This window comes from Podarcis raffonei, chromosome 3 (assembly GCF_027172205.1).
Source record: "Podarcis raffonei isolate rPodRaf1 chromosome 3, rPodRaf1.pri, whole genome shotgun sequence".
NCBI classification, from domain to species: domain Eukaryota; kingdom Metazoa; phylum Chordata; class Lepidosauria; order Squamata; family Lacertidae; genus Podarcis; species Podarcis raffonei.
In genome coordinates, this window is record NC_070604.1 from 85704828 (window position 1) to 85717061 (window position 12234).

The following is a 12234-nucleotide window of genomic DNA, read 5'->3' on the forward strand; positions in this document are numbered from 1 at the left end:
CCACAGCAATGGGGAGGCTCTTCCTATCTCCCAAGTCACCAGTCCATTGCTTTCTATGTATAGCAGGGACAAGTTAGGGACAGATGATGGTGAAATGAGGCATCCAAGGACTTGAGAGTATGGAAGGTTAACTAAATGACATACCACAAACATTGTCACAGCAATGGCTAAATTTGCAAGCCCAGCCAGAAGAAACGTAATATGGCTACTGATATAGGTCAATGGAAAATCACACCATACAAAATGATAAGGCTAATTTCCAGCTATATACACCATGACTGATTACAAATCCAACCTTTTCCGTTGCTTTTGATTGCAATGGAATTTGCTTGATTTGGAAATAATTTATATAATTGGGTTAAAATTTGGAAAATCAATAAAAAAATTGAGTAGACTGCAATGGAATTTGCTTCTTTGTAAACATGGATGGGATTGGTGACTAGATCAACAACAGCCTAATCACAAGATGACTAGCAAGGGAAATACATATAACTATGTATTAACTATGTTAAAACTATTATGATTTGCTTAAACCCGCAGTTAAATATGATTGGGGCTATAACAAAATAATATGAATGTTCTCAGAGGAGGAACTTGGTGCTTTGTTGGGTCACACAGTGAAGAATGTTGTTCCATTTCCAGAAGAGAAACAAAAGTCTCCTGGAAGTCCCAGATTATACCATGTGTACCTTTTACAGTAGTACCCAAGGTATTCAGCATCTGAAACATATTCATAAACTCAGCAGCCCTGACTGGCAAGGAGGTGCTATTCATTTGGAATGAAAAGCTAAGAGAAGAGCTAAAACAGGTAATTTGCCCAAGGCCATAGAGGAGGTTTGCGACACAGACTAACCAGTGGTCCAACAAACATGTCTAAAAATCTGAAGTCTTGGGATGTGCAAACAAACTTCATTCCTGGCTGGAGACAGTGCCAGATGGCACACACATTTCCTTTATCAGTTCACACAGACCAAAGGAGCCATGTGCTGTTATCCTAAAAGAGGTTTGGTTTTCTTACATACTTGTTGAGTACTTGAAAAGTTTCTCATTCCTTTCTTCTCAATAGCTTTGCGTGCCCTCCCACCAAACGAATAGATCTACCAGAGCTCTGCTCATGTGAATATGGAGTTGCATACCTTATGCCATATAGTGGTAATTTGTTTTTATTTCTAAGGCTGTATATATTCAGTGCTTTTTTTATATATATAAAAATCTAAAACCTGTTTATGTTCAGCAATTTGAGCAATTTTCTTCCTGCAATTTTGCTAAGTTGCATAATTTGTTCTGGTTTTGCTGGTCGTGGGAAGGGCAGCTCTCCCCCCTTACCATGGAAACCAAATTCAATATATTTCCTCACTTCTGGGATTTCACCACCACACACTTTCAAGCACACCTTTTCAACCACAGGGACTAGAAACTTTTTTATTTAATGGAAAACAAAGATTCTCTGGAAGCTGAATTTGTTGCCTAGTGGAACATTATCTGCACTCCCGCAGAATCCCTCAATACCCCAATGCTGCAATTCATTTCTCATTGCATTTTTCACATTGTGCATGACATTGGACCGCGATGTGTGTGTGAGGAGATGTGATACAGTGGCATTCATGCTTCTCTTCTGCTGAAGGACTTTCCATCAGGTGCATATTGCACATTAATGACTTCTGCCTGTTTGAAGCCAATGACTCTTAAAACAGCAACAGACCATTGTTATCTTTTCCAAGGCAATGGATGTAAATAAAGATTGCCACTACCTTACTCATTGGATGCATCTACCTTTGAAACCGAGATTCTCCCTGTAATTTCTTTCTAACCTCACAGCTCCCAGTGGTGGGTAATAAAGAGTTGTTTAAAATGGACAGTTTCCCCAAGAAATTTGGCACATGTCTAGAAATGATCTGTCCATTGACAACAGGGAAGTTCAATGGTATTTCTGCTGGAGACAGAAGACCAGTTTACTGAAGAAAATATCTCAAGCTACTAAAGCAACACACATTTTCTTCCTTGCTTGCTCAACCATTGCTGGAAGTGACATATTAGCAAAATCACACCAGGGCTGGGAATGCCTTTGAGTACTGGTTTGGCAAGAAACTCTAGGGAGCGTAGAATCTATTCATAGAATCCTGTTTTTAAGAGATTCTATTTACATTTGGAAGATAAGACTTGACCACAGGAGCACTTACTAAGCAGCATGTGCTGAAAAAATTCCTAACACTGAGGAGACCTAGGGTTGGCTTTGATTTAATATTTGTGACCAAGTCCATAGAAAATATTAGTAGCTCCACTCTCCCCCTAGATATTCCCACTTGGACCTTCTTTGGGACCTTCTTCAAGTTGACTTCTCTTGTGTCTATGCCCCCTGCAGGCCTTGGCATTCCCACTGAAACCAACAAGGATTTTCCAGTTGGCATAGCAGGCACTCCTGTTGAAGCTCCCATCTCTCTGTGGAATGGCAAGATGGAAAGAGCCATGGACAAGGTGATCCTTAAGTACCTCCTCCATTGTGGAACTTGAATGATTCCTTGGTTTGGGGGGCTTATTGAGGGTTAGAACACAAGTGGCACAAGTACCATATAAAGGCAACTGAGTGAGCACAGGTCAGAGATCATAATCACACCTACTGTGTGGTGGCAAAGAAACAGACTTGTCAGCTGCAACTGCTCCAAGAGTTATCCAGTGGAGCTTTCCCAGGTGGTTAGGGGGCTGGTACAATCCTCTCCTTTGGGAGAGAGTCCTGACAACTTGGAGGCCTGCTGTGGCAAGTTTCCAGAGCATTTTGAGGCAAAAATTGCCTGCATTGGAGTTGAACGTCACACCACAGTTGTTACAACTCTGGCATAGGCATCCTGAGCATATTGTGTCTGGTTATTTCAGATTATTTTCAGTCGTTGCAGCCTTATTATGTGGCGTAAAGTTGTTGGGCCTACCACCTGCAACTTTGACCCTTTCCCATCATGACTTGTGGTAGCTAGCCAGAGGAGATTGACTAGGTCGGTCCAGGGAGTGCTGACTGCTTCCTCAAAGCAGGGGGTGAGGCGAGCTGCCTTGAAACCAGAGGACTCCATGGCAGGAGCCCTGGTACAACCAGAGTCTCCCCTGATCTGTCAGAGCAAAATATTGCTGTTGTGAGCTGGACCCCTTTATTTTCAAATGCTGTGGCTTGGGCCTGAATTATTTGACTGTGTGAGAGACGGACAATTTCATGATGCCAAGTGTTGCCTTCTAATTTGAAATTAGCAACAACTATCTTCATGGGAACAAGAAGCTACAGGGCCAGCCACTCAGAGGAGGACATTATTCAAGATCCTTATCTTTTGGAACTGGAGTTGGTTGTGATTGTGGCTCCTTGTTGAACAGAGAATTTGCCTCTTCCTGATCATATTTGTACTCCCTCTCCTTCAGCTTTCTGTGTGATGTGCTTCGTTCTGCTCGAGTCATTTTGAAAGTGGGACTTGTGGGCCAGAATGGAAACACAGAATGGAAATACAGTTATGGTCAGCAGTGTGTGAAGCCTTTTTTTTTTTAAGTGCTGGACAGTAACCACAGGATATTGGTTTCTGTAATTACTTATGGTTTTTGTTCCTCATTCCCCCTGGATTTCTAAAGGGAGAGGGAGCAGTCTGCAGAAATTGTATAGACTCTGGGTCTGGAGACTGATTTAAGTTTTTAAGGCCATTTTTGTGCTTGCGGGCAATTGCTGTTTCGACTAATTATATAAGAGTTCACAAAAGGAGGGGGAGGGGGAAACTTGCAATTATTCTTCACAAACATTGTTTGCCTTTTTCTTTTCAAATGCATGCATGCTGCTTTATTTTAAAAGACTGTGAGTGTTTTTCACCAATTGATGCCAAGAACACTTTTAGGGTACAATCCTACCATCAAGTTTGTGCAATGTATACAGAAAGTACAGGAAAGCAGCCTAAAGACAGGAATGTCACTTTTGAACGCTGTTAATATGGTATAGAAAGCAGAAGAGAGCCATTTTTAAATTGAATGTGCCTCCTAGACAATGCAGGGCTTTCATTCAATTTACAGACACGGAAAATGCAAAAAGCAGAAGCATCACTTGCGAAAAATAAAAATACCATTTGTCATTCATGTGAAAGCATTCTTCAAGTCAGACAGCAATTATGTCTTGGCTGGAGTACCATCGCCATCTTTAATCATAAAAGAATGTGAGGACTTGCTATTTATAGTTTGGTAAAATTATTTAAAAACAATAACCAAACAGGATTGTAATAATTACTTTCTGTTTCAATTTACATTGTTTTGTTAAATGAAACTTCTTAAAAAGAGAAAAGAAAGACTGCTAGGGTTTCAGGGCAAGGGCGTATTTGGTGATCCTAAGCCAAGGGATCTTTGGCTACTCCTGTAGGTTAATGGGATTAATGCTGTGGCCTTCCAGTGGTTCCAGGAGCAGGGTAAAATCTATCCAGCAGAGATATCAAAGGCTGGGCTTACGGAGCTTCAGAATTAACATGGACACAATGGAGCTAGACTTGCACCAGAATGTAGCATCCTGAGGGGGTTGGCTGAAGCGAAACTGTGACATTGCTCTGACTTCTTCTCCTCTTAGTGCTCAGCTGAAACCTGTCTTAGAAGTTTTCTTCCCCTGTGAAAGAGGCTTCCATTTCTCTCTTTCTCATGCTCAGGACACTTCAGAAATTCTCTAGTGTGGATTATTGTTGTGCATTCGTTAAAGGTGGTATGCATTTTTATTTCTTCCCTGTAAACATTTCCCCAGCACTTTGCAGCCCCCCTGTCTGCCCATATGCTTCCTGACCAGAAAAGTCCCAGGAGAGGAATTACCTCAGGATGTCAACCCCTAGGCATTAATTGAAGTGTGAGCACCCAGGAAAGCTGCAGAGTGAAGCTTACCCCTTGGCTGCTTTGAAAGTATAGTAGACACAGCAAAACTCTTGTGACAGCACTATATTATCTTGATGTCTAGCTCAATAACAATAAGAGGATGGAGAAAAGGAGGAAGGAGAAAGAGTTGACCACATCTATCCCAACCACAGAATTACATTCTCAAATTATGCTGGTTTCAAAACCAGTTAGAAATAACAATTTTTTTACCTCCAAATTTGTGTTCTCTAAGTTCTGTGCTTTAATAATACAGTTTTCTGCTTCTTTAGTAGAGAAAAGAGCAATGGTATTCAGAATAGAGCAGTACAGTTTCCTAAAAAACAGGGAACTTACGATCTGTGAGGAAAAGATAGAGGAAAGGGATGTGGTAAATGTAGCGATCACATTAAGGACTGGGTGGGAAACCTTGTGAGTTCAAAACAACAACAATTCTATGTGTAATTTTAAGGATTTTATTTATTTAATTTCTATACTGCCCTGTTTAAAATATAGAAATACAAAAATACACAACCTAGTAACAAACAGAAACAATACATCCACCCACAGTTTAAAAGGCCATAGCTTGTTTAATTGGCCAAAGGCCTGTGAGAAGAGGAATGACAGTTCATAGCCAGTAGCTGATTGTCCAAATCTGATATTCAGTATTTGCAACCCAAGCTGTCATGGATCGTTAGGGAAGCTATTGGTTAAAAATGCTTGAGGAAATTCTAATCTGGCACCTTACTCTAATTGGTTGCCTGTGTCCCTGGTTGGGTTCTGCTCAATTAACAATGGCTACAATTGACTGGTGTCTAACCTGAAACAGCTGCTCACCACCAGCAGTCGACCACCCAATGCAGCAAAACATCAAGACCTGGCGCTTTGGCACCAGCTGTTTCCCTTCATTTACTCTGTATCGCAGGGGGCATCAGCCATGCTCTCAAAGGTACATTCACCTGTGCATCACTATCTGTTCTGTGCAATATGCTGGTACTTGTCAGGGGTGCCCTTTAGGATCTACACAAACACAAAAAAGGGAGTTGTCTTTAGTCACAGCCAACAGTAAAATACACACAATGCAAAAGTGAGGGTAAAAACCTCAAGGCTATTTCAGAGCCAAATAAATACAAAAGATTTATTGATCAACACATCAGAGAAATATAATTCAACAGGCAACACCCCCATTTGATGAATCGGTAGTGAATTCTTGTTCATAGTGGCTCATGACACAATTAGCCATGTGCCTTCCTCTTAGCACGTTTTTCCCTTGCGTCCTGAGTTCGAGTGTTTTCAAAGCCCGTGACACCTTTGGTAAAGGCTGTTCGCCAATTGGAGCGCTTGCAGGCAAGTGTTTCCCAATTGTTGGTGTTTATACTACATTTTTTAAAAAATGCCTTGAGACAGTCTTTAAACCTCTTTTGTTGACCACCAGCGTTACGCTTTCCATTGTTAAAACCGTGTTTATGGAAGACAATCTTACTCAGCTACGAGTGATCACCAAAGAAGAAAAAGAAGGTGCGTTAATCATTTACACCAAGGAAAGCACCTCTGTAGAGGGGGAAAGGCTTCAAAGTGCATGCAGATGGTCAAATATTATTATCAAATCTATGCGTAGGAAGTTGTGACTGAGTGTGGCTTCACAGGCCAAATGTACTATGGGTTGTATTCAATGTAGGGCCAAGGAGAGCATTCTGTTAAGAGTCTCATGCTCTTCTGACTGAGCTATCTTAAACCTATATAAAACACACGCATCTCTTCCATACATAGCCTTGCCAATAGCATCAACCTACAGAGGGGTGGCCTGCTAGCCTGTTGCAGCAAAAATAAGAAATCTTGTGGCATCTTAAAGACTAACAAATTAATGATGGCACAAGCTTTTGTGGACCATAGTATTTAAGACTAGTACCACTGAGCACACATCTGCTTAAATAAAAACAAAATCCCCCCAACCCCAGTCTGAAAGCTGTCACTCCTAATCCCAGATGGGTTGAAAGGCCTTGCAGTTACAGAGCTCCAGGCAGCACTTCTTCTCCTCATCTTCCTAATTCCCCTCAAGCCTAGCTTCCTCTCTCACCACACCTACAGCTTCTGTGCAGTCACACTGTCTGTTTATTCAGCCATCGTCATCATTTGTTTGTGAAAGGCTTGCGATATCCACAGTTTAATGAGCATTCATTTTGATTTGTTTCTGATGAGGTTTTATGACATCTCATGGAGCAAATTGAATCCCACCCTTTTCAGTGCGTTTCTCCATCACTTTCCTTACTGCAAAAGTCTAGTTTTTCTTTTATTTTTGGAAGCAGGTTTGTTGTGCAAGAGCACAAAATCCTCTTTAAATGGCGCAACTTGAATTGGCAGGTATGTGACTGAATACCACTCGCAGCGACAGTTTGTAATTTTAATACATGGAACAAAATGATCTGTTTTTAACAGGACCACAGAACACACTGTGTGACCAAGAGGAGTCAATTGAAACAATTTATTTAATTTGCATTATTTGTTCCAGTTACAGAGTTTTTCCTCCACCTGGTCCGGGGCCCAGCCTTTGGAAATTTCTAGCAAAATGTTGAAGACTAATTGATTCAAGCAGCAGACCATTTACAAGGTTCTCTTGAGGATGCAAGATAATTATAGAATGATATGGCACAGATGAAAAAATACTAAATGGTTTCGCCAAGTTGTTGCTGGTTACAAGGTAATCACCGTCTTCGAAAGATGCAGATTTTTGACAGCCAGCACAAGTTTCAACCCTGAAAGGGGCTATTAGGGAAAATGGCTTGGCAATGTGCTAATTAATAAATGAACTGCGGAAGTGCAATATAAACCTGTCAGTTGATGCAGGATGCTAGATGTCAACCCCACAAAAGACAGACTGGCCTGAAACTTGCTTTAAAAAGAGGTGGAACAAACAGGAACTTCACCAAAGAGGTGCTTAACAAACAAAGCTCCCTTTTAAAAGTAGTGAACATTCCAAATCAAAAATTAAGAATTTAAGAAATCCACCCTCAACCCAAGCCACCCCTCCCAACAAAATAACTACATGCACCCAAGACATGAAGTAAAGAAAGAAGTTTGGTGTGTAAATATATTAGCAGTACCCAAGGGAAAGTGCAGGTGGTAAGGCAGAATAATTAAAATTTAGAAACTACCTCCTGAGGCAAATCAAATGAATATGGTTATTGGAGTCTCGCAGTTCTTCTTTTGTTTGATTTTTTTTATTTCCACATTTAACAAAGAGAAGTAAAATGGCTATTTTAAAAATAAAGAAAAAAGAGATCATATGAGGAGTAGTAGTAGTAGTAGTAGTAGTAATACCATTACCTCTCGTTAAGGATGCAATCAGTGCATCAATCTTAAAGTAAACATAAATTATAATCAGCTCTCCAGATGTCCAAATAGGTATCAATACAAAACTGATGTCTATATGAAATATGTTCAAATGCAGTCAGAGCAGTGAGGTCCTCAGGCCATTTTGTGATAGACCATGGATATTTATGCTTCAAGTATAATCTATTCATGGCCATAAGGGTTTTTAAAATATCCATTTTTGTTGTCCTGCCATTAATTCCCATACTACAGGAATAAAATTTAAAAAGTATACTGGAGGGACAAAACTGTGAACAACAACTTCAGACAACCTCCCCTCCCCAGCCCAAAACCCACTGGACAAGGCCACATCATGTGCCTCAGTGAGGCCTTTTCAAAATTTCACCTCCATCATCTATTTGTATTGAACAGTGCCTGCCTACACAGATGTTGTGGAGTCCAATATACCTGAAATATTATGTTTTGACAGACTGATCTCAGTTTCAAATCTAAAGAATCATTCCATATAGATTCTAAAGCAATTTTATATTGTTTACACAGTAATAGACATTGCATGTTCAGACCCAGAGACCTCCCCACTAAATAAATTCACACTTGACTCAAATCTTAGTTTGGTTTTTGGCAGAATTTAGGCCACAACTTTATTGATTACAGAAAGTTGCATAGGCTCTGGTTCGACTAGCTCCCTGCACTTGCAGACAGCGCTGACCCAGGGTTCCAGCATAGGTCAGCCAAGGGTGAACACCTGTATGGGCGAAAAGTCGGGAACAGACTATGTCCGCCACCCAGATGTCCCCCTGGACTCAGGCATGGGCACAACCCCCTCACAGGGGTTGACCAAACCATTTGAGTCCCTGGATTCCTTTAACGGAATACCCTTCACATAGGGATGGTGAGAGCGTTCTCCCATCCCTATCACCTGAACCAGAGGCTATCTGCAACCTTACAAGTTGTGACGATTTGCTATGTGGCAGGCGAAACCCAAATGGCAACAGCCAATCAGCCAAGTGGGGGAAATTCCTGCCATGCCCCTATCCTAACGACAGACAACACATGACAGCATAGCAAGGTCAAGCACACAAGCCCTAAAAGTAGGGAGAGGTGGGTGGGTGTTCCGAATGCACGCACTGAAAGAGGAAGCTCTGGGTCACATGAATGGGTATATATAGGTCCCTCGATCCATTTGGACTGTGCCCCAATTGAACCCAACATCGAGGAACCTACCAGTTGGGTGTTGTGGCTGATGAATCTTACCCACCCACAACACAGGGGATCGGTCTCCAGGTCTCACTGCAACATGTGCCCTTTTTTAGTGAGGACACGATTTCTAATTCCCTAATCCACACTTCTCTAAGTTCCTGAACTTTTATATCACAAAAGTTCCATTAAGCATTTATAAGCAGCAGTTTATTCATAAAGATCCAATAATCCATTCCAACAATTTAGGAGACTTTGAAATACAGTGGTACCTCAGGTTACATACCCTTCAGGTTACAGACTCCGCTAACCCAGAAATAATGCTTCAGGTTAAGAACTTTGCTTCAGGATGAGAACAGAAATCGTGCTTCGGCGGCATGGCAGCACCGGGAGGCCCTATTAGCTAAAGTGGTGCTTCAGGTTAAGAACAGTTTCAGGTTAAGAACGGACCTCCGGAACAAATTAAGTACTTAATCCGAGGTACCACTGTACTCAGAAGAGATGACCCGTACATAGACACTAACAAATGTTGTAATTGAAGATATTGCCATTCATTACTCACGGATAACTGATGTTTAAACTGTAAAATAGGAAATGACAAAAATGAAGTTGTGGAGTGGATGAGGGCTAAGAAGCTGATAGACCAGTTCTGGATGGGTTGCACTCCCTCTGTAATAATACATTCAGAGTTTGGAGATGTTCCTGGAACCATCTTTGCAGCTGGAGTCTTGGAACCATCTTTGCAGCTGGAGTCTTCAGTAGTGCCTTTTGCCAGCTATGGGGTTACGACTCAGCTTATATACCAAAGTAACATTTTCAAAGTGGTTGGATGGTGTGATTGTGCTATCACTGCCCACAGTTTATACATATTCCTGTTGTTGTTCTGTTGCAGGATCTGCTCAAACAGGTTTTTAGCATGCATTTGGTGTAGGAGTAAATTCAATTTCTCCTCTCAGATGGGAGACAACTTCTGTGTGCAGGCATGGCCTTTGGAGTAATTGAGTTCTTTGCTTGATTTAAAACTGTTACAAATGGCAGACTTTGAGACTTTTCTATCATCCCTTGAAAAATCTTTCTCTCCCCATCCCGTCTGAGATTTTTAGTTCAATATTTAGCTTGAAGAATGCATTTAGTCCAGTCCATACACTGCAGTGGAATGAATCCTGAGACAAGCAGTTCTGCTCAGGCTGCAGGTGGGAATGGGCTGGGAATGCCATTTCGGAATGCTTTCCCCAAGGCGGAATGATCTTCATCGGTTGATAATTTTGCCAATATTCCTTAAGTGACCTTCTATTTCTAGGGAGATAAGAAAAAGTGATGGATCTTAAACTAAGCCAATCCTACCCAAGATAATTGGCATCAGAAAGGAACCTTCATTACTCCTGAATCCTTTATCATACGCCTATCTGTCAACGTTTTCCCTTTTTAAAGGGAAATTCCCTTATTCCGAATAGGATTCCTCGCAAGAAAAGGGAAATGTTGACAGCTATGATCATACCTCTTTAAATCTTACCCCAATTGGCAGTTTTACTTCCTGTTTCATGTTTGACTCAGTTCAGTAAAATGAACTTCACATTGGCTATTGGGCACCTGTGAGTTAATTTAAATCTAGGTAGCCAATGTGGTATATTCCAGATGTTCTGGGACTACAAGTCCCATCATCCCTGGGAGTTGTAATCCAACAGCATCCAGAAGGCATCCAGAAAGCATTGGCTCGGCCTGCTTTAAGGCTGCACACATAACAATATCCTCTACTTGTGCAGGTAGAAATTAAAAGCTTCAAAGAGGAATAAGTTAAAGTTTAGGAAGGAATAGTGGATGAAGAGGAGCGCCAACGATCAAGCTCTACAATAGGCACAGAGAACCAAAGGTCATTTTCACATGGAGACTGGAGCAAGCTTGTTTTCTCCTGCTCTGGAGGGTAGGAGTAGGACTCGAACCAATGGCTTCAAGTTACAAGAAAGGAGATTCCGACTAAATATCAGGAAGAACTTTCTGACAGTAAGAGCTGTTTGACTCCCCCAGGAAGTTGTGGACACTCCTTCATTGGAGGTTTTTAAACAGAGGTTGGATGGCCATCTGCCATGGATGCTTTAGTTGAGATTCCTGCATTGCAGAGGGTTGGACTAGATGACCCTCAGGATCCCTTCCAACTCTACAATTCTATGATTCATCAGTAATGCTTAAATGCTTAAAAAGAAATTCCACATGTATAAATGGGTTGATAAAACTACAACTGTACCTTTGACCTGAAAACAATCCTATTTGATTTCTATATTCAAATGAATAGCATAGACTAAAAGGTGCGTGTGAAAACAGACAAAAGCAACAGGCTTGCATAATATACTTTAAAAAATGCACTTCTATGCATGCTGGCTCAGAAATAAATTCCACTGTGCTCAATGGGGCTTACTCATAGGCAATGCTGTTGGTGGGTAAAAAATTGAGGTGCTGGTACTCGTAGAATAAGAAAGGGGCCGTGGATGTCATCACAAACTGGCTGCCATCAGCAGCAACAAAAGAGGAGCTGCTACGCCATGCAAGTGGGTGCAGTCACAAAAATGTCTTGCTCATCAGTGTACACAGGGATGAATCTGAAGGAAAAGCGCACTTCCAAGGATGATACTGGGCAATTGCAAAGTGTATTTCTGCCTTGAACACACCAGAGGGAGCGTTAGTCATGCTGTGTAAAAAAAGTATCTCTGATATCTTAAGCAAGTGCAGCTGAAACGAATCTTGCTTTCTGCAAGAGTCCCAGTACTATGCAATAATGCTGTACAACTACTGTATGTGATTGCATTTTTAAATTTTATTTTGCAGTTTTGGTTAGTATGAGTGACCTGAAGCATTTCTGAGATGCTTTTG